We start from the raw sequence: 26,617 nt of genomic DNA on the forward strand, positions 1-26,617 counted from the left end.
CTCGAGGGCAAGAGAGCGCAACTACGCGATGCGTGTGCAATTACGAATAGACCTGTTACCACCGCGGGCGAGAATCAGATTGAAACAGGGCAGACGACGCACGTCGGTGTTTTCTTTCTGCGAGGTGCGCGCAGGCACAGCAGCGCACACATGGCGGTTCCCAGTGTTTCCATGCGAAAAAAATCACCCGCTATACTTTTCAGTTTATACCGTCTATGGTCTGTTTTACTCGTCTACCTCATACCAGTTTTCACGCAAAATCTACTTCTTTAGTAGATTTTGCGTGAAAACTGGTCCTGTATTCTAACAAGGAAATGAGCCAAACCTGCATTTTGTCCTCATGGCCCCTTAAACCATTTCGCCTCCTTGAAGAATTGTTTATTGATGTGTAAACCTTAATCAATTCTCACCAGGCGCCCCGACAAGGCAAAGTTTAGAGTCGAACCCTCTTTATATCATAATAAAAATTATTAGAAGTGCTTCTCGTAACTGGTTTGTCGGTCATCGGCACTAGGTTTATTCGATCAAGAATTTAAGCGTTACATACTAGTTGCGTCTCACCAACCTTCACCCATAATAGAAAGGGAACTGTACGAACAAACAAGAGCTCGTAGGTCTGAGTTTGTGAAGCCCAACTTGGATGGTTTCTGAGCTCCCAGGTAACGGTTGCACAGCTAAGCTGTCTATGGCTACGCGGGCAACTTTTCCGTATCCGTACTTGCACACCGTCGCAGCGACAAAGAATAAGTGAAAGCCCCGAATCACTTTCTCGTTCAAAGGAGGAGGCCACAGAGCTGTGTATAGGAGGTAAGAGTAAGTAAGTGCGCGTAAAACCATATGAAATGCGCGCTTACTGCGTGCTATAGCCACGAAACGCGAACTGCCAGACGACCAACTTAGGCTTTACTTCGCACTCTATGCGTCCACTGCACCTTCGAGCCGGAGGAGCTCATTGGCGTCTGCGTGTTGCACGTGGTGGAATCGTAGATGGAACAGTTGCTGCTACTGGGCATTGCATTTATCGCCTCCCCGCACATTTTTCCCATATTCATAAACGTATTTAATTTCGTGGATTTAAAACACGTAAGAAATTCTCTATTCGCCCCTCTTCACAGCGTGGCAGAGCGGGTGACTTTGTAGTTATAAACTTACCACGCCTTAATTTCTCTTTACACCACGAAGATCAATTGTGCATTCGTCAATCGTTCATTCACGATTAAATTATGTCAAGTGCATTAAGCACGCCTCTTATGAAACGACAGATTTCATCCGGGCACTAAGGCTACGTGCGCCTAATTATGACGTAGTCGTGATTGGTAGACGGATGCTGTACTGATCAACGGCATAATGGTGGCTGGAAACGACGTTGCTCACCATGCCGAAAAATGGTTGAACAATTGGGAAGCTGTTTTTAACACAAACTGTAAGCAGGTAACACGTATAATTTACACGCTCGAGAAATGGTTGTATAGGTGGCAACAGTACAAAAATAATACGTAGCGTTTGCGTTTCTCGAGCCTGATGAGGGTGGTTTCACGAGGGATGGGTCAGGCGTGTATGGTCGATATACGTTTGACGAAAATTTTAAAAGTTGCCATTTGGTCACAGGGGAAAGCATATGTGAAGGTATTTTCCCGAAAAAAATATTCGCCTACCTAAAAACGTTTTGAACTCCGGCTCATATGGCAGGTAAGTTGGGCAAGTCGCGCGATATTGTAAGCGTTCGCTGCTGTAAAACACGAACTACTGCAGCTATTGTCGTGCGATTTCTACTGCGGGATCTGCGGGAACATTGCGTACCATGAAATTAGCTAGCATGCTTATTTGAAGTGAAATTATTTTTATAAAAAAATAGGAGCTTGAGACTTCAAAAATTCCGAAGATGTCGCGCCCTGTTTCTATGCATCTCAACAAGCTACGGAGTTTATTTTTACAGCATTATTCCTCCATCTTTTTGCTTTCTTCAGGGCAATTTTAGTTTATGTAGATAAAGTGGTCAATTATAAAAGAGCGCTGCGTTGCAGGTCAGTTGCGCATATTGGTCTAATTTGAAAACCAATATAAGAAATGAGCATTTCCGATTTGTTTCGTACTTTCACAAATAGAAGTCGAAGGCGCTCTCTATCACAGTCTTCCAAAGAATTTTGCACTGTGTTTATAGTTTTCTAGCTCTAGAGCACTAAATATGACCTTTTAGCGCCAATGTCAGGACATACCAGAGAGGTTTGTGGCGAATGCTAACTGCAGCGTAAGGCGAGAAATGGCCGGCACCTCCAGAAAATCACGAAAAGTAAAATAGAGGTGACCATGCTTTCTTGAAAAAAAAATTTAATAAAGTACGTAGTCCTTGAATGTGATGTAAACGCTGTGGCTCTTAAATGGATGATTGGTGGCTCATTTTTCTGGTTCTGCCTCACCCCACAGTATCTAACTTGGCATTTTAGATGGAAAGGATCTCTTAGTTGACCCTCCGTCATCCGGCGTCCGCACCTCTCCTCCTCTCCACAACAGCTGTGATAACGCCGCTTTCTCTCCCCTCCTCCTCTCCACACCACCTGTGATAACACCACTCTCTCCCCTCCTCCTCTCCACACCGCCTGTGCGCTACGCGCGCTGCTCCTCCTCTTCCCCCTCCCACCAGCTGTTAAATCACGCGCATGTGCGCTGCTCCTCCTCTTCACTCCCTCTGCTCCGTCCGCGCTCCGCTCAGTTGCTTCTTCGGTACTGCGCCGTCCGATGACTGGAAATGGACGCCAACGATTCCGTCAGCGAACTGGCTGTCACACCTTCAACTAGCGCGCACCAGCACTGTCAGAACGGCGAGCACCTCCGAAGACAAGGCTGCACAGAGGAGAGCTCGCGACGCCGAACGTAAACGGCAGCGTCGAGCAGCGGATTCCTCGCTTCGAGAACGAGAAGCCGCTTTGAAACGCCAGCGGCGAGTAGCTGATCCAGATGGCGTTCGGCAACGTGACAACGCTTCGAAACGCCACCGTCGAACAGCGGATTCCTCGCTTCGAGAACGAGAAGCCGCAATACGTTCCCGACTACTCGATAAATAAAGAAGACATTTAATACGCTACTACACGTGTCTTTACTCTAAAAACCAATTAACACGCTACTACTCCACGGCTTTGCATCCCCTCAGGGTTCCTACGTGGGAAGATGGTGTAATTTTTTAAAGACCGCCGATCTTCAATTGGTTTAAGAAATATTTGCGTTTGGTAAGACAAAGCACACGTGAGAAGCCATAAAAAAGTTGTTGCATCAACCGACACGGCATATTATCGTTTTGTTCGCAGTATAGGCATTTCCCTGGCAATATCGGTAACTGACTCTCGCTTCAAACTCTGGTTCTCGCAACCGTCTCTTCACTGCAAGCCTAAGTCTAGAACTTTAAGCTCTTTGTGGCCCCATACGCTATTTCAAGGGTACGTAGCACAGACCAGGCAGTGCAATCTCAGTAGGTGACAACGCTTTTTAGGCTAGTCTCAGACATCTAACGCATGCTGCAAGTTCATCGAGCATCGTTGTGCTAATGCTGGTACTTAGAATGCTGCCTCATGCGCTGCTATGAGACTCGACGCAATTTTTAAAGCAAAGCTTTCTACACCAGCCAATAGTTCTTTCGCGGCATGCGGGACAAAAAACTTTCAGCGCGGCGGCGGAGGCAGCGGGGGAGGCGGGGGTTTTACTCATGGAGCACATTGTAGATGGCGCGGCGTTCCCCGCGCGGAGGTGCCTTTTCACCTGTGGGGGCGTCGGTGGCACGGCTTTGTTGTCTGCTTTGCGGCGGTTGTTTTGGCCTGTTTTGGCGCAGCTTCACGTCTATTGCGCGCTTCCTTCGCATGACTTAATTAACTCATTCCACAGCACCTCCTGGGTAACCTACATCCTAAGGACTTAAGTGGTAATAGAGCAAAGATACGTTAGGGATTGGTTTGCAGGGCGGGAAAACAAAATATACAAACCACATACAGACATCTGGCCGCTAGAGAAACTCCACCTTTTGCGCACTGCTTGCCACGAATGGGACACCGTTTTCTAAAGTGGTAAAAACCAATTCGGTTTGTTTGAAGATGTATTAAAAAAGACGAAAGGAGCAACAGATTCTGATAAATAGTGATTATAAAAGTCCCCTCAGCTTTCTCGCAATTCTCAAACTTACTAAAATATCTAGTTTAAATCGGTATAAATGGGGATCATTCAGCTCACGGGCCGAATCATTTCGTGTGGTGGTGTAGCCCCAAGCTAGCACATGAGGATGGCCAGGTACCGCTGCCTCACCCTTCGAAAGACGCTCCTCTCCGTTCTCTTTCTCCCGACTCAGGTCGGGTTACAGCGGCGGCGTCCGCCGTTCTAGCCCGGCCGTGGCCGACACTGCTGCAATCGGGACGCCGCAATGTCTGCGCAGAAACTATGTTGCCGCAGCAGCTGCAATTGTTTGTGTTTTACAACCTTAAATGTTTCAAATTCCCTGTGACTTGTCCAACGCATCTGCTACCCTATCCGGCGCCGAGAATCTGTTTTGAGGTAGGAAAAATTTTTGTAGCGAAAGCTGCAGTACGCTAAATCGGGCTATCTTCCCGGGGTGACCAGTTTTGACCTTGAGAGCTAGAGGTCAAGCCACACCCCGTTCCGCAAGCGCCCGGATTGGAGCAGCGCCCGATGGCGGGGAGAAATAGGCTAGGACGCAACGGAGAAGCGTGCGGGACTCGTGCCGCCACCTGGCGGAGGAAGGCGCGGACGCCGCCGCCACAGCGATAAGTGCACGCGAAGGAGCAAGGCGACGTGCGCCTAGAGCCGTGTGCGACGGAGTACGGCGAACATCCAGCTATGGCCGCTCTTACAGCGGAAATGCTTAAACAACTCTGTGAGGCGAAAACGAGGAAACACGGTGCTGTTTTGCACAGCTTCGCTGCCTTCAAGTCTTACGCGTTAGTGTGAGCTTCGTCCATTTTTTTAGTAAATAACATAGGATATGTTTCCTCTGTGCACAAAGGGCTATATACAGGATGATAAAAGTTAAGTCGACAGATGTTTTTAAAATTAGACGCTGTACATGGAGACCACCGCTACAGTGAGATTATGCGTCAAGAGGGACACAAAACGAGGTGGTAACTGATGCCGGTGGCCTAATTAACCAAAATTGTTTAATTGACTTCTTATCGGCTGCAGTGCGCAAGCATGTTTGTATTGAAAAGTTAGAAAAAACCGCGTTTCCATGCAGTTCCATTTGGCAGAAATCTTCTAGCGCATCCGTACTCCGAGATATCGAGCTGCGAAGTTTAATTACCGTTAAAGTGATTACGCATGAAACACCGTGAAGACCGGCGCAAAGCTCCCCCCTTTTGTGACGCGCCTGCTGTGTACGGTGTTTTGTTCGAAAACGGGGCGGAGGCACAAGAAAAACTGATAAATTGCACCCTTTCAGCCTCGGCCGGCGTTATCGCAATCCCCAGTACTCGGAACTGCTATCGAAACTGAACAAAGGGGAGGAGCTTTGCGTTGGTCGCCACTCTCTAGCATACGTAATCATGCGAACGGCAATTAAACTTCGCAGTTCGGTATCTCGGAGTGCGGATGCGCTAGAAGAATTCTGCCAAATGGAACTGCATGGAAACACGGTTGCCTCTTACTTCTAAAAACAAACATGCCTGCTTACTGCAGCCATTAAAAAGTTCGATTCGATGTTAATTAATTCGATGTTAATTAATTCATCCACCAACATTAATAATTAGTACCTCATGCTGTGTCCCCCCGGGCGCATAACCTCCTGTAGAGGTGGGCTTCACGTAAAATTAAACGTCTAATTTTTTAAAAACCTGTCGACTTAACTTTGATCACCCTGTATATAATTCTCGTTGGCAATAAAGACCGGGCACGATCTGTCGTGAGAACCAACGCCGCCTGTATTAACATTGCCTGACGCGTCGCGCGCTTTTCAATGGGAAGGGTAGGGACGCTTAGTTCAGGCACTGATCCGCTATGTGGCGCGTGCCGGCGGACATCTCGCCTTACGTCACTGCTCGCGAGTCGCGAACGCTGCACCCACTTCTACGACGTGTGTCTGTCAGCTTGCCTGTTGGGCTTCAAGAGCCGTTTCGCTTACATCTTAGCCGTGACGGGGCGCTAGTTCTGAGGCGCACTGGGGATCTCGTTCAACGTGTCGCTCGCTTCATACTTGCTGCATTTTTCCATAGATAAAGACGGAGGCGGACTGAAATAGTCTAAGAACGTACTGATTGTTGGGTAGACATATAGCTAACAGAAAACGATATTTTCGGATGGGGGAGCCATTATTTTACTGATATTTTTCTTTCTGGAGTATTTAGAGAAGAAAAAAATGCGTGCCTGTTTTTTGTTCAGGCGCTCACTTCTACGATTACTTTCCAATAATATCACGTGCTTGTAAAATTCAGATAATTATAGGAAACAAAAGGATAAGCAGCTGCGATCCCGCCACGCTGTCCGGGCGCTTCTACAGTACAGTCATCAATTTTAGAAGTGCGTACCGATGCGGAGTGCGAACAGGGGGGTCAAAACAATACCTAAATGCGGAGGGGATAGAGGGGGGATGCCCCACTCAGAAAATTTCAGGGCCTCTGATCCGAGTAGATAAGCGCGCAAAGCCGGCATCAGCCTGCGGCAGCGCAAGGGATTTTGCTTCGTGACAAAGGAAGTTTTATCAGTGACAGACCAACACAGACAGGCATGGTGAAAAACAAGAAGGCGTTGGAGCGCCGCCTCGGGAACGCTAAACAAACTTTCCACTATTTTGCATAGTTTCCAAGAAGCGGCGCTGGCTGGCGGACACAAAAGCACGCTGGAAGGCTACGGAGCGGGGAAGGGTAGGAGAGAGCAACAGGAGAGTGGCTGTTTGGCCATTTTTCGCTCACGCGTTAGGCACTGTTTATACAGGCGGCGTTGTGAGAACAGACCGAGGCTAGGTGCTTCCAAATTCTTTCGGACCAAGTAATAAAAAGTGAAATGTACGCTGAATGACCATAAGATAGTTAAAAATAACTTCTGAGGTCTGCTTGATAGAAATATTTATTCTGAAACTTTTAGTAAATCTGTCACAATTGTTACCAAATCTGATCCTACTTTAAGAATGAGGGCACAAAAGAAGACGCAAAGGAGTACTTTCCTCACAGTCGTCTTTCGTTTGCTTTAAATATTCAATTCATGGAATTAGGATTTGTGCTTCTCACCTTCTCTGTTGTTGCTGGCATAGCCGTGCTTTCGTCTGAAGTCACGGCCCCTATTTGTACAGCTGGTGACGGCGGAGAAACTCCGACTACGAGCTTAGGGGGTGACTAAAAAGAGCAAAAGAAATTAATTGTAGCGAATCAAAACATTCTTGAGGTTTGGCTCAAGGGCACTAAGAACATGCTTTTACGATATCAACCCACTTCTAAGCTGCCTTTATTTTGCCCAGTGAGGGCGGTAAACCAAGTCTACTCCGTGCCTGACATCTTAGATATGCACAGTTTGTGCAATTTGATGAAATTTTGACTCACCAGGTCTGTGCAAAATTACTAAAGGAAAGTGTGAGGTTTAAAACAAAAATTCAAGAAATGTTTTACCTAGGTCTTTCTCTTTCATCTTTTTCTTCCTTCAATGTTTCTAACGGTCTATTCCTCTAGTTATTTCTTCGTTCCTTTTTCCGCCTTTGTTTAATTTTATTCTTCTTGCTTTGCTTCCAACCATTCTTCATACCTCATTCGCCTACTTCCTTGTACCTTCCTTCCTCTCTCCCTCCTTCCGTTGCTTCCTCCCTCCTTTCATTCCTCTCCCTTCCTTCTTTCTATCCTTCCTTGTCTTCTTTTCTTCTTCCACCCCTTCCTTCCTCCATTCATTCCCCACTCCCCAATCTCTCCATATCTTCCTCCCTTCCTCCCTCCCTCCCTATCTCCAAATCTTCCTCTCTTTCTTTCCTTTCTTCCTTTCCTATTTCCTCCCTTCCTTTCTCCCCCCATATCCCTCTCCCGTACTTTCTTCATTCATTATTTTCTCCATTCCTTCATCTCTTCCTTCTTTCCTCCATTCCTTCATCTCTTCCTTCTTTCCTCCACTCCTTTCTTCTTCCCTCCCTTCCTTTCCCCTTCCTTCCCCTCTCTGTCCTTTCTTTCACTGTTTTATGCCTTCCTTCTTTCTTTTGTTCCTTTCTTCCTTCCTTCCTGCCTAGCTTCATCCCTCTCTCTCTCCCTTCCACGCTTCTTTGTTTCCTTCCTGCCTCCCTTCATCCCTTCCTTCTTTCCTTCCTTTCTACTTCCCTCCCTTCCTTCCTCCCTCCCTCCATTCCCCTCTCCTTTCATTCTTCCTTCATTCTTTTCTTCCTTCTTGCCTTCCTCCTTCGCCCGATCCCTCTCTCTTTCATTTCTCTCTTCCTTATTTCCTTCCGTCCTTTCTTCTTCCCTCCATTCCCATCTCCCTTTTTTTCCTTTCTCACTTCCGTCCTTCGTTCCTTCCTTTACTCGGGCCCAAACCAGCAATCTCCTCATACGTCATTGGCAAAATCAGATTCTTCCGTAATACAGGCGCAGCCAGCGATATTGTTCGCCTGACTTCAGGTGGTTGTGAATTCGACAAGGATGCGAAAAAGCAAGAGTGCTACACCATCGCTCCCAGTGGCTTTCAGGGTGATTGTTTTTCTTGGGCAACTCGAATGCGAAAGTATAAACGGTTTGTCCCCTACTCGTGTGAAAAAAAGGTTGGCGGCAAGCCTTCTCACCAGTGAATAACTGTGCCAGTGGGAAATTATCAGTAAGCGGCGATTTGTCCTTACTGGCTCATCAGCTATACGCTGTGGGCCACTGGTAATCCCGATTGGGTGACGTGTGAGACGGAAGGGTCACGCGTGGGTTATCAAAATCCGGAACCTGCTTGGGTCCACTGCAGGACAAATGTCCGACTTAGACTTCTGGCACTTACATCGTAAGGTTTGCTTGTCCGTATCTCCCAGGAATTGCTTAGTTCTCCCATTCATCGATTCTTGCTTTCCCATAACCTCGTTTCCTACCTCTTGGTTATTTTTGCTGTATATAGAAGGGCCAGTGTGTGGTGTGTTGTCGGGCCGATACGAGAAAAGAGTACTTAAGGAGGCCGCCCAAACCCAGAACTTCCCTTACAACCATACAACGACAATCAAGGATGAGTGAGTTTGTTATACCATGTCAAGAACATTTCAAATACACAGTCGTGTTTCTTACTTCTGGGGGTTTGCTTGGCCCGCGGGACTTCGTTTTCTTCCTATCCCGTGAGCGTGACACGTGAGACTTACGTTCTCCGGCCCTCTGAGGGAAAAAAATGAAAGAAAATGAAACCCGGTTGTCACAATGCTGCTGCTACCATAATGAAACATGAACATGGAATGAGCTGTATTCTTTTATGATGTCATCAAAAAACTGTTAAGCCAAGGAGGACCGTAGCCGCAATAGTATACTATAAGACAGGGCAGGCAGCGTCTTTGTTTAAGTTGCGTAGGAAAGCCAACATTTTATTTTACCGCTGGAACCATAGGTGTAATTACTTCGGACATGACAACGAGGTGGCGCAAGGACAATGACGAAAACACGACCACTTGAGTGAATGCACACTCAGACTATGGTTTGTAGGAGGGAGGATTTAAATATTACTCGGAAGACAGACAGTTAGACATATACGGGGAGAATACATACAAACATCAAAGAGATCGTTATTTGGAGAAGGAGGACAGGCTGGTCTGCGTGAAAAAGCAAAGGTATGGGTGGGGTTAAAAGCTTGGTGATGTAGATGACACGGTCAACACCTTTGCAGCGCGTAAAACATCAAAAGAGAGAACAGTTTCTGCCGTATATCGGTGACTTGCACCCGATTCATGCAGCAAGAAAGGCGCCAAAAAACTGGCGGAATATTTTGGAGCCTCCGGGCAAAAGCACAGTATAAAAATGCAGCATCGCTTTGGCTCCTGGGGAGGAGAAGGTGCATATAATGGCTGCCATGCATGGTGGGTCCAGGTCGACAGGCTCATGCCGTTTCGGCAGGTAGGCCCGCCATTTCGACAGCTCCTCCATGGTGAGCGAGCCACCAGCGCATGCCTTGTGCAGGAGCACTTCGGCACCACGTGGCAATCTAACCGGCAATGGAGGAGAACGGTGCGATAACAAATTCCGCAGCACTCTCTTGGACAGTTTTTTGGCTGCGGCTTTGACCTCTACTGGGTCGGGATCACACCATGCGAATGGGACGCAGCAGGCAGGGTTGGAGGGGAGTTATACAGGCTCGCTGGTCGTTGCGTAATGAATTTCGTCAACGATCCCGTCTTTGTTGCTTGGCAGTCCACCCGCACACTTTTATTCAAAGTGTATATAATGGCTGCCATGAATGGTGGGTCCTGGTCGACATGCTCATGCCGTTTCGGCAGGTAGGCCCGCCATTTCGACAGCTCCTCCACGGTGAGCGAGCCAGCAGCGCATGCCTTGTGCAGGAGCACTTCAGCACCACGTGGCAATCTAACCGGCAATGGAGATTGGTGCGATAACAAATTCCGCAGCACTCTCTTGGACAGTTTCTCTGCTACGGCTTTGAACTCTACTGGTTCGGGATCACACTATGCGAATGGGACGCGGGAGGCAGGGTTGGTGCGGAGTTATACAGGCTCGCTGGTCGTCGCGTAAGGAATTTCGTGACCGATCCCGTCTGCGTGGCTTGGCAGCCCACCCGCGCACTTTTATTCAAAGTGGATTTTAATAAATGGTTTTCACTACGTCACAAGGGTTTTTTTGTCAATATGGTTTTTATTATATCACAAGTAGTGCCCACGCATAATGTTTGACCAAGTAGAGCCAAGGCCTCGTGGCTATCCTTAATAAACCACAGCTTGTCAGCTTTGCTGTAGATAGAGTCGATGTATCTACATTGAAGAGGACTGCATCAAGATGCGTCCGGCTTGCCCCATTTGGGGACTGAACAGTGTGAGAAGTTCGCCTAAGGTCATCAATACACGACAGTTTGGCATGCCGTTTTCTTTCATTAGGCACTGCACTGGCAAATGCGGCCTCTTCTTGAAGATCTGAACGTGCAGCTGCGGCTCCACCCTCGGGTATGTGATATTCTTGAGTACGTGGGCGCGCCGCAGGCTTTAGGCCTCGAACTAAGACGTCGTCCCAAGGGGCAACTACAGACGGCAGTTCTGTGGGAAGCAGGCTTAGCTGGTCGACACCGAAATGTCTCACGAGCTGCTCGTTGCAGATGACCATACATCCTATGTTGTACGGGTCATACCTCCATACTAGCCCGCGCTGAGGGCAGGAGGGCATAACAAAGATTTTCTGCGTGTTTGCTCCTAAGTAGGCAGGTAAACCACTGATGCGTTAGCGATGCAGAACTTAGATTTATTGGAATTAGGCCTACTTAAGGGGAAGCATACTTCACCATAACACCCATTAGACGTCATCACAGCTGGTGGGGCAGATACAAATAAAATTATCTCAAATATCTACGTTATAGGTTTCCCGCGCGTTCTCGATGTATGATGGAAATAGCGGTTGCGGCATCCTGTTTGCAAAACTGCCCTCAATTATGGTCGCTGCCAAACCATGAATTTTCTCCAAAGGCTGCATCTAATCCCATGGCAACCTTGAGAATCACCTCCGAGAAATCCTCACGGCAGTTTCCATAAAAGCTGGATCACCTAAACTGATGATGATTGATGATTGTGGGGGTTTAACGCGCCGACGCAGCGCAGGCGATGAGGCGCGCCGTAGTGGAGGGCTCAGGATTAATTTTGAGCACCTGGGGATCTTTAACGTGCTCCGAAATCTCGCACACACAGGCGTTTTTGCTTTTCGCCTCCATCAGAAAAGCGGCCGCCACGGCCGGGAATCGAACCCGCGACCTCGTGCTCAGCAGCACAACGCCTTAGCCACTGAGCCACCGCGGCGGGTGGGGTCGCCTAAACTTCGCTGAATAATATTACCTCCCAACGTAACCTATTGCAGCCTAACCTGACCGAACCTAACCTAAACTAACCTACCCAAATCCAGACAAACTGCAACAAACCTAACCTAACCCAGCCGAACGACCCAAGTACATAACCGGAAATATTTCCACGAAAGCCCTACGCATCCCAGCCCAAAACCCTCCTGAAAGAACAGTCAAAATCATTTGGACGCCTCCCCACTCATTCCTTTCGCGGCAATGCAGCGGCGCACGCTCACGCCGGAGATCGTGCACGCCGGGCACCGCAAGAGGACGACGAGAGGATCAGACTCTCACAACGACATCACCCAACACTACATGCTCACCGGACGGACCTTCCGGTCCCCGCCAGAAAAATTAACAAAAGAACAGCAAGTCACCCCCCGACAACACACACAACACATTTCCACATCCCACACGGCTACACGCCATTCACCCCACATTAAACTACCCCATGTGCAGGAACTGCGGCATTCCAGCAACGCTCTTCTGTATGGTTTGGGCATGCCCTTCAAACCCAGACCTTGCACCAATTCCCAGTCATACGTACGAGAAGTGGGAGAGTAAACTTGTCAGCTCTAACCTAAGTAAGCAGCTTTCGCTCGCTGAAAGGGCGAAGACGGCAGGCCGCACCAACAAAGTCCTGGACTGAGGACCCCGCCCACTTACAAGCTCGATCTCAATGTTCAATAAAGTTTTCTCCTCCTCCTCCTTTCAGGATCTCGCTAATGAAGTTTTGTACGAGAAAACGCACTGCAGGAAAGCTAAATTTCTCTGACACCGAGCATACCCGCCCAGGTGGCTAAGTGGCTAAGGCGAAAGCCCATTCCTCGTTCCTTCCCAATTTTGAAATGAGTCCCCGTTACAAGTTCCTTTACCACGAAAGGAACGCGTTCCAGTTCCACTTCGAACATTGGAACGTGTCGTTACATTAACGCTACATTTCATTTTTAAATTAAAATATGAGGTCAGATTTCTCACACAGAACTCACATAGAACTATAGGAATATGAACACCACCGGCAGCAGTTTATCTGGATATACAAAGAATCCAAAGAAATTCTCCTAGACGATGTTTTAGGGAGCACCGGGAAAACTCCACACGTCTAACGGTGATTTTGGTGCTCGTCTATTATAGGTGCAACACATATGAAACTTTCCACTTTGGTCTTACAAATGCGCAGTAAGGTTACTGCGCTTCAGATATGCGAATAGAAAGTTACATGCATGAACGTAATTAAATGTTTTGCATTAGAAACCACGTCGAAATGAACAATACAAGGGCCTTTATTGAATGCTGATTTATTATTACAGTTTATTTAAAATACCTTACATGCGCCTTTGCCGGGAATTTTTTAAGGGGGTTGCAAAAGTTCAGCTTTGTGGATGAGATATACAGCACGAATTTGAGAGTAACAAAACACAGCAGAACAAGTAATGACTACGAGGTTCGAAATTTAAGTTTAGGTCGGAAGATTATAACAAGAAAAAAAAGCCAACAGCGTAGTTTCACACGAAATCTACGCACAAGAATTACAAAGTATGCCGAACACAATCATGGTAGTAGGTAAGAGAAACAACCAAAAATAGCCAAGTATGTGGACGTGACGCACGAATCAGTTGAGGTGGTTAGAAATACGCATAAGGGAAAAGCAGAGGAAATAACACGGAGCCTAATCATGTGCGCACAAAACGTTAACACTATAAAAAATATGGTTGGACAAAAAGTGCGACACTATGAAGTGAAAAACAAAGCAAGCACAAATAAATAAAAAGTAACGAGAAAACAAGAAAACACGTACCGTGGTAAAGAAACGGCAGATTCTTTGGTTCTTTAAACAGAAAACAGTGAAGTACATAACAAAGTTACAGGATATGGCAGCAGAAAAAAAAAGTAGAATGAATGAAAAAAGAAAAAAAGTGTAAACAATGATTTGGAAAAAATGCCGGAATGCATAGTCGCAAGTAAGTAGAGTCCCTTGTTTGAACTCAGCAAGAGTTGCACCTCGATGTGGGAGTCAGACAGACGAACCCATTTTTTTGTCAACACTTCGTTGGCAATGCTGAAGAGCCGTTCCACGGAAGCGCTTGAGGGTACTGGCGTGTTGTACTTGAAGAAAAGTTGGATCCGACCCTCGAGGTTCTTCATCTGTGACAGCGGGTACTCAACTGGTGCCAGTAGGTACCGAGACAGCTCTTCCTGTGCCTCGGCTGGAAGCGTTTTCTGCCCAAAGGAAAATAAATTCTTGGGCGCGGACAAGGTGGCCAAACCTGCGCTGGATGGCTTGGTGAACGCAGCCAGCTGTCATGTCGTTGTTCGCCTTGTCCCGCATAGAACTGTATAAGATCCGCGATAGCATAAACCTTGACATTAAGCAACTGGCGACAACGAGCTCCCGCTTTCCTTTGAGGTATCCAAACCAGCAATCCCGAACAATTCCCGGTGACCTGGTGGGTGACCCTGCAATCCCGGTAACCCTTCGAATGACCTCACAGCTAGAGCAACTCCCTCGACAACAACGCACCCGCAGCTCACGCGCACTAATGCGGTACATACCCCTGACAATATACAGTGCTTTCCCAAGGTACCTGCAGCACCGCTCGGAGACAGAAACCTTACCCCGGGAGGGCACAATTCTATAGGCCAGACGCGCACCCCGGCTTCCGGAGACAAATGATGAAAGGTGACCAGCTTTCTCGCGGCTGCGCTATTCACCCATTGAACGCCTCGTAAGCTCCACCGGCATGAAAGCAAGCACAAGCTGTGGCCCGCTGCGTGGCTATTCTTCCTTTGACCTTCGAGAAAGCCCGTTCCGCTGAAGGGCGGGCAAATTGGATCCCTTATAGGAAGAGAAACACAGTAGCGACTTTTCGATTTTGGTACTCGAGCCTTCGCACCAAAAACAGCCAGTTCCTAGAGATGTAACGTTTGCATAAGGAACGCCGTTCCTGCCGTTCCTTCAAAAACCTAACGAGTTACCATTAGTTCCACCGACCCTTAATGGAACGGTGGCGTTCCTCCGTTCCTCCAAAAAGGAACGAGTTTCAGGAACGCCGTTCCATGCAACACTGCTAAGGCTTTGCGCGGCTGAGCCCGAGGACGCGGGTTTGATTCCCGACCGCGGCGGCCTCTTTTCTGATGGAGGCGAAAAGCAAAAACGCACGTGTGTACGAGATTTCGGCGCAAGCTAAAGATCCCCAGGGGCTCAAAATTAATCCGGAGCCCTCTACTACGGCGCATGTCATCGCCTCCATTGCGTCGGCATGTGAAAGCCTACAATCAATCAAAAGCAATCAATCAGACACCGAGCATGATTGTGGGTCACCCGTAAAAAAATTCAAACACTGCCCTGCAAAGCTTGACGACAGCTCCGTCAGGCTTCTCCGCCACAGGTTCATGGAGAGCAGAGGAAGCAGGTGACGCAAGAGGCCTAACGTCATGTTCTGCGGTGAACGTCGACAGCCGTTATCCACATCTCGACGTACGATGAGTATAACCAGAGTCCTTCAATGCTTTACTGGTCACGAAACTTAGGCGCTCGTTTCATATAGGGACCGCGCGCGCCCCTACAGGCGCCACCGCCGCACGAAGGTCATCCAGCCGCCGCGCGTGCGGCGTATTGGCCAGCTCTTGGCGCGCAAACGCTCGCTGCTTTTGGTGTCTGCGCGATGATTAAGTGTGTTTTTTTTTTCGTAGTGGATAGCGATGAATAGTCCAGTCATTCTGTATATCACCTGCCTTAAATTGCTTTTATTTTTCGAAGTAAATTACTGTAGACTTCGGCTGCGAACGGCAACGGCTTCTGTGTGCTCTGGCACAAGCGCTGCGCCGTCGTGTTTACGGATTTTTAAATCTATATTGCTTCTTTTCTTAAAGCAAAGTTGTAATTACCACATACACGGTAGCTGTGTAGTCACGGGCCTGTCCATAATACAAGAAAGAAACTGAAAGAAACCAAGTACGCGTCGTTCAGACTACGCTTAATGAATCCGTTGATTGCTCTGGAATGCAAAGAACGCTAAAAGAGATAGCGCTATAGTATTGTCGTTTCGATTAGTGGGTACATACTTGAGAACATCTAAAAACGCTGCAGAAACGCGAATGATCAAAACACGAAGAGATATATGTTGCACCTTGTGTCTTTCTGCATCCACGCTTTGCAATACTTGCAAAAACAGGAAGCGAAAAAAGAACAATAAAAGTGATTTTATCACACGCAACAAAAAATTTCAATGTTACACACTAAACTTTTTAACACCCTTAAAGGTGCTAAAAGGGTGCACTCAACATTTTGCACCCTGTTTGCACCTCCTAAGGACTAAAACATTGCTCCGGCACCCAATCATGAGGGTGCCACATATTAAGGGGTGTAAATCTTAACATTTTTACACCCTTTAAGGTGCAAGGAGGGTGTCCTGAACATTTTGCACCCTTTTTGCACCTTTCAAGCACCCAAATATTGCTCGGGCACCCCACCTCGAGGGTGCCGAAATTCAGGGGTGTAATCAACAGTTTCATAGGGTGCTACGACCGTTACAGGGGTGCTAAAAAGTATTTCTTCTCGATTGGGGTGTTACCACGGCACCTTATCGTTAGGGTGCCTAAAAGAACGGTGTGTGAATGCAAGCATGCAAAATTGCACAAAAACAGGCTGAATGTTTAAACCGCACATTGCACTATTTCACCGCCCGTTGAGAGAATAAATATGAACTCTCCACATAGACCAGGGGAAAGGCTCTAAAATTGCTGTTCGTAAATTGAACAAAACGTGCTGAATGTTTAAATTCCACTCTGCACTAATCTACTGCTTCGAGTGTATCACAAGGTTCGTTTCGATGTCTGGGTTACAAAAGGCTACAAAATGCCTCTTGTAGTCCTATAAATAAAACTTTTACGCGAGGCATCGGGTCCTCAACGAAATCGAATTTACCTAAGAATTTGTTCCCGTATTATTATGCCCCGGGCAAAAATTCCAACAAGACTTTCTTGTTGGGCTCACAGCACGCCTGTGGGGCCAATACGAAGTTCTGTCGGCACTCTATCGTTCCAATAGCCTAGTCTTCCAACAGGGAGTTTAACCTTGATGGCGTTTGTGGGGCCAATAAGAAGCTCTGTCGGCACTCTATCGTCCCAACAGCGTAGTCTTCCAACAGGGAGTTTAACCGTGATGGCGTTTACCGGCTCGCCAACACGATAAGTCAACGCCAACAGACGCCTCGTTCGTAATCAGCGGCGCGAGCGCGCCATCAGACAGAACCGACAGACGCCCTGAAGGTGGTTTTTAGGGCCTAAACAGCAGCGTCTATGTCTGGCATAGACGCTAGACGTCAACGTTTGTGTTCTGAATTTTCCCTTCAGTAAGTAACAGTCAGACGGACGATAACATAACTATGTGAAGATATGCTTTGGCTCGTACCACGGCAAGCGCAATCGTTTGTGGCTGCAGCCTCGGTTGCTCTTCGTCCACAACAAACTGAATCGGCTGTACAGCTTTCTTCGAGGGCGTGTATGCAGGGGTTCTATCTTCCTTTTTTGCGCAGGCCGACGGGGGCGGTCGTGTAAAATCATTTTCGCTCGTCGCTTCCGTAGGGTTGCCACCTTCCTGGTTTTGGACCGGCCCGACCGGTTTTTTAAACAGCGGGCCGGTTGCCGGTCCATATCTAAAACCAGTCGTCATCAGCCGGTTTTTTGGCTTTTGTGCCGTGATTATGCCCGTTTTGGCGTTTTATAAGCGTCAATTCAACAACTAAGACGATAAATACGTGTCGACAAGCATAGGCGTGCGCACAGGGGGGGCAGGGGGGGCGAAGGGGGCGCCAAATTTGCCCCATGCCTGCCTTGCCGATGTAACACATGAAAGTAAAATTTCTGCTCAGAAATATTTTGTGTGTGTTGCAATTCCATCACATTGAAATAAAAATTTTATAACCATCCCTCTTTGCACTGCGTTCGCACCGCAAGGCCTTCAGTGAGAAGAGGTCGGGAGTTGCTCTGGGGGGGGGGGGGGGGGCGCAGCGGTAAGACTTTGCCCCCCCCAAATTGAGAACTCTGCGCACGCCTATGTCGACAAGCTGCGCAAAGACACGCGAGCAGAGAAAATACGCGGGCGAGCGCGCTGCCTCAGATGGAGGGGGACCTAAGGGAAGAACAAAATAACGAAATTCTACCGCCGCGGTCAGCAATTGCGGTTACTTTTCAGTGAAGCACATGCAGAGCGATTAACCAAGCTCTCAATAACTTTCAGTACAAACGTTATGTTGATTTCTCTCTAAGAAAACACTACAATAAATGGCACTGCATGTTAAAAAACATGGCGTCTTTTTTCAACACAATCCCCCCTCCCCCCCCCCTCCCCCCCCCGGAAGGCCCGTTTTTTTTTTCGGGGAAAGGTTGTAACCCTACGCTGCTGTTCTGCCTACCTGCTTGCTGTACCTATTACGTCGCCGTCACCGCAAATCCCCACTTGTTACAAACTCAGAGGTTTTCGCACTGTTAGCAGTCGTTTTACACGATGGGTTTGATGCGCCTGACATGCCAGGAGTGACATCGCTTGTAGTATTAGAGCGACGTTGCTTGTCTGCAAGACGGTGCCGGTCAAACAAGCGTTATCAACGCCATAATTCTAACGGCACATTCCATTTATTTCGTGGCTGCCGTGGCTTGCGCAGAAAAGGTCGGGTTGACTGCGATAGCTTTGCTTGAGTCAAATAATGGAGCTTTGGCTCAATCGCTTGCAGCGCTAGCAATGCGGCCTCGTCTGCAAGACCGGTGCGTGAGAAACAAGCGTTAGGACAGCCAGAATTTCAAAAATGCAGCATAAACTAGACCATCGTTAAAGGAGGCGACGACTAGATACAAGCAACAATATTCGTTGACAACTTACGTAAGTATAGAGTTGTTTTAGGCGCCTTGAACACGCCCGCCGACATAGCTGTTTGTTAACGCGTCCGTTTACTGTTTTGTAGGTCAATTGTTCGATTCCTCGTCGAACGTTTTTTTTTTCTTTTTTCTTTTTTTTTTTACGTGAGGGTTTCATTAGCTCCTTTTTTAACGACCAGGGTAAGCACCTGTTCCTTGCTTTCTATCACGCCGACATTTACCGCCCTCTTCCTAAACCCAAAGTAGCTCGTTTTCTCGCACGTTCTCTCTTGAGAAGCCCGCCGTGAAAACAAAACCAAAACAAACGTCAAACCTCTTTACAATATCAGTATATATGTCAATTACTTTATGTGTATTCACTTTTTGTGTTTAAAAACCTTAAATTTAAGTTATAAACACATTTCAGACTTTGAAAGCAGAAAGATAATTACCAACATTACAGTAGTAACACAATTTTCGTCAAACATAGAGGTGCTGCATTTGAAGTCTGGCAACTATCTCTCACTTTTGTGTGTGTTTTTTCATGGCGTTTTGTGCCGAGTGGTTGGTGGCGTGATTTAATCTGTTTTATCTATTTCAAGCTTAAATCATAGTTATAGAAGCTTTATGGGTGATGTCTACCCTTCTAACCTACGCGTGTGTTGAACATGGGGACCCCGGAAGAACGATCATCGCCGGATAAAATACTGCGCGTCAAAAGTGGATGACATTGCTTCAGAACAAAGCGTGTTCGTGTGTCCGCGAGATGAAGACGACAGTGAAGGAGAATTTTACGTTGGAAACATCGTTTTTGCTCGGGTAAGTACGCATTTTTTATTATTCTGTATTTGGTTGGAATGAGTTCTGGTGTTTATGGGTCAGTAATTCGCTAGACCCCCATCTCGTTTGCTCTGAGAGCCTACGTGAGTTAGTATACTTGTTTGGCGCCCAGTCCACCGTTTCCGCAGAAGTCGGCATCAATTTACGCTGAAGCTAGACCTTGGCTACGATGCTCGCGCTATGGTACACGGCTGCTAATAATTTCACATCACGCAACGCTCTTTAACACCGGGGCGTTTGTTTATGTGTCTCTCAAACAGTGCCTTTGCGGTTGCAGATCGCAGTCGCAATTTCGCGTGAGTGGCACAACGCTGTGATTAGTCCTCCCTCGTGAATACCCGCGGTATACCAAGAAATAACATGAACAGGAGGTTCCCTGGAAGTGCATGTGAAAACGCGTACACGTGATTCTATGGCTGGCGTCTCGTAGGTGTTGTGAAATCTCTCCCCCACCCCTTCACGAATTCCGTGCAGTGCGCTTCGCAGCTATTGCGCTCGCGAGACCGGCGACCGTACGCCTCGCGGTCTTCGGGCCGCGATGTGTGCTGTTCTCGTGAAGCTCGACAACAGCGAAATTGCCGTACTCGCTCGCCAACGCGCCCCGACAGCGTACGCGTCGACCGGGTGCTGACGGAGTTGTGCTGGAAGAAAAGCAGGCAAGAGATGAGGGCGCACGAGGTGTAGTTAAACATGAGAATTTACAAAGTGCAAGGTGGAGAAAATAGTATGCAAGGGCCGGAAACGGTGAGAGAGTTCGGGCCGCGTGCCAGCGAGCGAGTGCGGTAATTTACGTTGCCGAGTTTCACGAGTCCGGCACGAATATGACGACGCCCGTCTGAGAGTTCATAGAGGTATAGAATTCACATACGTGCAAATTGAAGGTGAAATGCGCGCATGTGGCCTCGCAGGGAGTTAGCATAGTCTCGGGGTAGTGGGGGAGATTTCACAACGCCTACGAGGCGCCTGCCGATTCTGTCAGAGTAGCTCTCGTGAAGTCTGGGGCTTGATATCAGAGGCATATGTATTGTTTAAATTAGTGCAGAAAATTGAGCCAATTCGCAAGTTCTCATTTTCGCAAAACCGCAGGCCATACAGAGACTAACAAAAAAGCTGTAGGCACTCACTCAACTCGATTTATATTGGAGAATTGAACGTGCAGATACAAGTCAGACATTGAAATGGAGGAGCCTCAACTATCACACACCAGTTCCGATTGAAAGCAAGGGATACAGATGAGCTGCTAGCATGCGTTCCATGCAAATTAGCTCAGTAGCTAGCTTTGCATATATCATGCATACCCCACTCACAGTACCTGCGGGTCTAATAAATACATTCTTACTGTGACCTAAATTTCACTTGGGGTGTTCCGGGAATGTTCTTATTAGTGCCTTGGAGGTTACTGTCTTTAAACGATTAAAAATCTACTTGATGTAAGCATTCGTGCTTTGTGTGTGCTCTTCTTGTATTTCAACAAGTGTCAGCACACTCACAGATTATGCACCTGCAGGTGCTGCTGCTGGCTGTCCTGGGTCAGCTGCCTTCCAGTCCAGTTTCAAAGGCTTTGCCAGGGCCTCCCTTGGCCAACCGACACTGCACCTGCTGTACCCAAGTACTGCCTGGCCTTTCGTTGGTGCTCCGTACGCTTTGCCGCCAGGAATGGTCATTCATCCATCATCTGGCCGCTTGGACCACCCGTTCAGAAGTCAGCGCATTTGCTCGACACATCGGTCCAGGCACTGCTGCCATATCGGTGCACCCACCGATTATGTATTTTCAGGTTAGTTATTGCATGTTGTGGAACTTGCCATGATGTATACCTGTTAGCAGTGCTGTGGCCTCTGATTATTTGAAACATTTTCATGAAGCAGTGCTGTGCGTATGGAGCGTGTCATTGCTTAGCAGAGATATTGAAGAGAATCTGGGGCTGACGACTGAAGGGCAAGAAGAGAAATTGAACTGACTTTGAAGCAAGTATTCGTATGTAATCAAGCCAAGCAAACATTTAGGATCTTTCGATATGGTTTTAAACTTGCAATACAAACTGGTCTACTTCAGATCATACTGGTAATAATCATACTATACCGAAAAGTACATCCCGCAGTCTGTAGAATTCTGACAGCGCTTTTTTCGCAGTCTCTCATGACAGGCACTAATCTCAATGGTTGGAAGATAGTCGAGGTAGCACCAGTCTTTAAATCAGGAGACGGTACTTCACCATTAAATTTCCCTAACAAGCACCATATGCAAGGTCAGGAAACATTTCATCCACTCTCAGGTCGCTAATTATTTATAAAATCACAATATCACATTCGAGTATCACCACGGTTTTCACAATGGTTACTTGAGAAACACAACTTTCAGGATTTGTTCACGATCTACATTGATCCATTGACACAGGCTTACAAACTGCGGTAGTTTTTCTCGATTTTTCTAAAGCATTCAATCGCATTGCACACCACAGACTACTTCTCAAACTTCACCCTAATGTCCTCACTTGAGCAAAAGATTTTCATTCTTCTCAAATGCAGTTTACTTCTAATAACTATATACTTCTTTTGCTCGTGCCACTTTGTTGTCCCCCCAGGCAGGTTGCTTGGTCTATCTTCCATGTTGCATATCCTCCCATGTAAGTCTATTTGCAGATGATGTTGTAATTTATCACACAATTTCTTTCAACTACTACCGTCAATGCTTTCAATCTGATATTAGCACAATTAACTCCTGGTGCTGCAAATGGCTAATGTCGCTTATCTCTAAAACAAAGTGCATGACTTTAACGGTGGCAAGTCTCGGATTGTAAATACTTACTTCATTAACAACAGCCTGATTACCTCTTGAGACAAAGGTGTTTTGGTAGGCCGGTAGGGGAGGGGGGATTGCATGGTGGATTTCAAAAGGTACATCGATTGGGAAAATAAGACGTGTGATTAATATTTTCATTTGCACTCCAAAACTCGCTTTATTTCATATGTTTAACCCACTGCCGTGGCTAGGGTGGTGTGCTGTGGAGGCGAATGTCGGTTAGATACCGCTTGGTGTAGCCGCTTTTCAGATGGAGGCAACACGTAAAGACGCCCGTGTTTGGAGATTTCGATGCGCACAAAAATACCCAGATGGTCAAAATTAATGCGAAGCCTTCCCCTACAGTGCTCCCCATATCCCAAGTGTAGCTTTGGCGTGTTAAACCACCGTTTTTTTTTTTTCATGTTTTTGGTATAGTACCAGCTGCTGTAGCAGGTGCAACTTAAAGGTAAAATTATACATAATGTTTCCAAGAGCTAAATATAAAGGCCATATTGAAGTGCGTTTATGGGTCTATCTCATAGCAGTAGTGAAAGGTTATATACTCTGGTGCAGGTTAAGAACGCCAATGGCTCATGTGGTGTAGTCCAGTGTTTGACGGAATGCCGTGTAGGCAGGTAGAAGCATTATTGCAGTGATGAAACGTAGGTCACTGACCAAGTCAAGAAAGCCATTTAACGGTTTGTTGCTTGTTCACGGTGAGCATGTGTCGTGGAAAACGAAGCTATATATTGGGCATTACGCGGCGCAATGAGTTTTCATAGATATGGTGCAGATTGCCATCCATTATGTTGATAATGTTGGGCGTCGTCTGAACAATGAGGGACTCGAGCAGTAATCGAGAAGATAGATTGCACTCAGTTGTCAGTAATTTTGTCTTGTTCCAGTCGACCACGTGTCCCGTCCTCTCACGGTGCTCTGCCAGTGGACTTGTTTTTGCATGGCCCTTGTTCACTTCGTTCCAGTGCTGCATTAATCTTCTGTGCAGATTGCCCGTTTCGCCAATGTACACTGATTTGCATTCAGCGCATGGAATCTAATAAACAATACCCGGAAGCTTGGAGCGTGAGAGGGGGTCTCTCACGCTGACAATGTCAGAACGCAGTTTGCTAGTGGGCACATGCACAATGTATGCACTGCGTGTCTTGAAAATGTGTGCGAGAGTTTCACCGATGTGTGGGACGTAGGTAATTGCTGCACGTTTTGATGCAGTCGTTGTCCTGAATATAATGCCTAAAGCATTATATTCAGAAAGAAGCGAAGAGGGCGACTAGCAAGAATCCACATTGACATTAGCAGGCAGAAGCGTCCACAAGGCCTGTGTCAAAACGTGCTGCAATTCTCGTCCTACACATCAATCAAACTTTCGCACGCATTTTCAAGAAACACATTGTGCACATCGTGCAGGTGCCCACTAGCAAGCTATGTTCTGACATTGTCAGCGTGAAAGACCCCCTCTCACGCTTCAAGCTTACAGGTGTTGTTTATGTTTTGAACAAAAAAAGTGCCATTTAAACGTGACACCTCCTTCCTTGCCGATTTCTGATGCCTGATTGTTCAGTTTGTGGGGATACGTTTAGCAGATTGCTCACATGTCTAACCTGTATTTGTGCTTGAGCAGTCAAACGCTGATGTTAGCAGTGAAGTAGGTGAAAATTGTACTTTGATTGTAGTTGTGTGCAGATTACCTACATTGTGTTAATTCGTAGAAAAGCAAAATTGAGGTAACCCTGCTAACTGTTCCGCATTGCAGCATTTTATTATGCGAACGTTAAGGAGTTCAGCTGCTTGTTAAAGGTGAAATAAACAGTGGTACAAAAAGAAGAGCATCTACTAAACAGAAATATCTTCACAATCGCAGGATGCCAACGGTCCGCCTACCAACTTGTGTCCTGCATCGTTTCTGCTGGCTGGAGCGGTTCATGGAGCATTTTCCAGCTTCTCAAAGTTTGTGGTCAAGCGCTCCTCCAAGTGAAAGATGCCGCAGAGGGATCTTTTGTTTTAATGCCACAATTTCACGTGCTCAGCAGCAAATTTACTCGTAAGGCTTTTTAAATATTCATCACCCAAGGGGGCATGTTACCTTCGTCTTCGGTGGAATGTGTCTGCACTCAGGTTATTTGTGACAGAAACAAGTGGACCACGTCATGAGAGTCATTGAGGCCTTGTTGATTGTGCATGCTTCTGAAATGACATTTTCATTAAGCTGAATACTTTCCACATATTACGATTTGTGAACAAATTATGGTAAAAGTCATGATTATTTGTACTACACTGCAGGAAGGAAACGCCAACATACGTTTTAAGCACCTCTGATATTTCAGATCGTTGGCTGGTGAGCAATAAAACAAAACTGAAATTTTTTTAAAGTAAAATCAAATATTCGTTGTCACCAGTGCATGACCATAGTAAAAGCTATCTAGTCACCAAATTTAGAATTAGACACGAAATGCCAAGAAAAATAGGGAAATAAACTAGACAGCTGGCTACAATAAACCAATTCGTAAAATTCCTCAATGTCTATCAAGTGATGATTCAGGCGGGTTAGTTAAGATGTCAGTGGGTTTACACACCCAACTTGCAGGGAAGCACATGAGCTCCCAATATTAACATGTTTTTAGTGAAGACCGTCTTCCTTCATTAAGCTGCTTTGCACATTGATGCCAGTCTGATAAATGTCCTGAATTTTTGTTATGATCAAGCTTTGTATGGGAACCATATATTTTTATATGATGTCGCTGTGTATTTCTGAAACTGTATCTAGTCACTAATTCCAATTTGTCGTGGTCAGGTTTTTTCAACTGATTCGTAGCTTTTTTAACAATTATGGTATATTTTGTGTGCCTAAAGGAATGCCTCATTGCACGTTTAGCCTATGTAGTGTTGAAAGCGGACATTTTGCTTCAAAGTGGAATGTCGGGCTAGCAACAAGGTACTTCGCGTGCTGCTCACTTTCATTCATGCCATTATTTTTTATATTATCATTTAAAATTAAAAGCCAACCAATTTGCTGTCGTTTTAATTTTGTCACCTACTTTATACTTTCTTTTTTTTTCAACTTTGTGTAAGGATTGACTATCCATATTTTTATGATACCAAGGCGTTGGACTGGGCTAGCTGGTACATGTTTGAATGGATGAAAAACCATAGGAAAACCCAGGACACAGAAGAGAACGACGGGACAAACTTATGCCGTCATTCTGTTTTAACTGTTTCCTGTGTTTACCACTGGTTTTTTATGCATTCAAACATTTTTTATGAGTTTGTTGAACAGTGATTAGTTTAGGTGTGTTCAAACAATTGTTGGCTGCGAAAGCTCCCTGTAGCATTTGTATAAGTGCTCTCTGCTTTTTTTTTTGAGCCAATACCCCACCACCAGTCTTCATGAGGTGGTCTTTTGTAGAAATAAGTTGAAATAAATATTTGTTTGCATTGCTTTACATGTTTTGAAAGAATTTCTTGTTCATTCTTGTTTCATTCAACCCCGTTTCAGAATCCTGCTTAAGGCATTTCCTCTGTTATTTTTTTTCAGAACCAGGAAGGGTGCTCATCCTCGGTTCTTGCTCAAGCAGCAGTATCCATACTTCACACGTGAGCTCTGAACACACAGTAATTATGGTATGAAACATTCTACCAGTATAAGCCTGCTTTGTAGACGTCATTGTAGATGTCAAAGCTCTTGACAGTGTAGTCCAATGTCTGGTGTAACGGGCAATGTCTACAACTTGTAAAAATTAATTTTGTGGCTATAATGTTTGTGATTATTTTAAAATGCACGTCAACTACTATTTAGAATCGCTGTCTAAATTGGCAGCCATTTTCCTGGTGGATACAGAAAGTGAAAAAGCGCATGTGTAGAGATTTCAGTGCACCTTAAATGTCCCAAATTTGCTAAAGCTAATCCAAAGCCCTCCTTGTGGTGCACTTCATATCCCATGTACAGTTTTGCATAAAAACAGCTAAAAATTTATGATCAATTTAAACTTATTTTAATGTTTTTAAATGCAAATATTCTCAGTTTAAGCTGCCATATTTAGAGTAAAATATTTTGTAACAATTATATAGCTACCAAAGGTTTACAGAAAAGCTTTTTGCTTTTGGTTGTGCACCTTCTTATCAAAAGAAAAATGTTGTTAAGAAAGGCAGAAGAAAC

The 26,617-nt window shown here is 46.3% G+C and overlaps 1 long non-coding RNA gene across 1 annotated transcript; it reads left to right on the forward strand.

The window, feature by feature from the left end:
- The first annotated feature begins 18,970 nt into the window (after positions 1–18,970).
- LOC144146760 (uncharacterized) lies at positions 18,971–25,904 on the forward strand. The gene is made up of 3 exons (XR_013317697.1): positions 18,971–19,641; positions 21,170–21,439; positions 24,326–25,904. It is a non-coding gene; the product is annotated as an uncharacterized LOC144146760 (long non-coding RNA).
- The last annotated feature ends 713 nt before the right edge of the window (positions 25,905–26,617 follow it).

Source organism: Haemaphysalis longicornis, unplaced genomic scaffold (genome assembly GCF_048455015.1).
Source record: "Haemaphysalis longicornis isolate Haplotype H1 unplaced genomic scaffold, Haemaphysalis longicornis Haplotype H1 scaffold_7, whole genome shotgun sequence".
In the NCBI taxonomy this organism is placed as follows: Eukaryota; Metazoa; Arthropoda; class Arachnida; order Ixodida; family Ixodidae; genus Haemaphysalis; species Haemaphysalis longicornis.